We start from the raw sequence: 451 nt of genomic DNA, 5'->3' as shown, positions 1-451 counted from the left end.
GGGGCATACAAGCCCACCCCCGCTGCTCCCCCCCCCCCCCCCCGGGACCGCGGGAGGTGGGGAGGGAGCGTCGCCATGGGAGGAAAACTCTGGGCCAGCCGTGCTGGGCGGGAAGGAAGGCATGATGCATTCCGTGGCCAAAGGCCCCAGAGACAGAGGAGTGGAGCCAGCCAGCCTGGGAGAAGCCACTGGCCCGCCAGGCTGCTCTGCTGTGCGCAGCAGACCTGCTGCGGGTCCCTTCCAGCCCGCTGAAAATCCCTGGGGGCTCCCGTTGCGGTGAGGCTGGGGTGGGCGTGTGGGCAGGCGCTGCCTCCTCTGCCCTCTACTTACAGTTCAGGTGGGATCCCCTACAAAGGAAAAGGTTAGACAAGGAGGCACCCAGCGCCGCTCAGCCTCACCCCAACGGGACCATGCCCCGTGGGTTCCCCAGCACCCCAGGCTCATCGCTCTG

At 68.1% G+C, this 451-nt stretch overlaps 1 protein-coding gene across 1 annotated transcript in view; it reads right to left on the bottom strand.

The window, feature by feature from the left end:
* Positions 1-451, bottom strand: part of LOC103799499 (neuroligin-3-like) — a 19,227-nt gene that overhangs the window by 17,719 nt on the left and 1,057 nt on the right.

The sequence above is a fragment of the Acanthisitta chloris genome, unplaced genomic scaffold, assembly GCF_000695815.1.
Source record: "Acanthisitta chloris isolate BGI_N310 unplaced genomic scaffold, ASM69581v1 scaffold18453, whole genome shotgun sequence".
NCBI classification, from domain to species: domain Eukaryota; kingdom Metazoa; phylum Chordata; class Aves; order Passeriformes; family Acanthisittidae; genus Acanthisitta; species Acanthisitta chloris.
The sequence above is the reverse complement of the archived record's forward strand: the minus strand, read 5'-3'. Positions and strand labels throughout refer to the sequence as shown.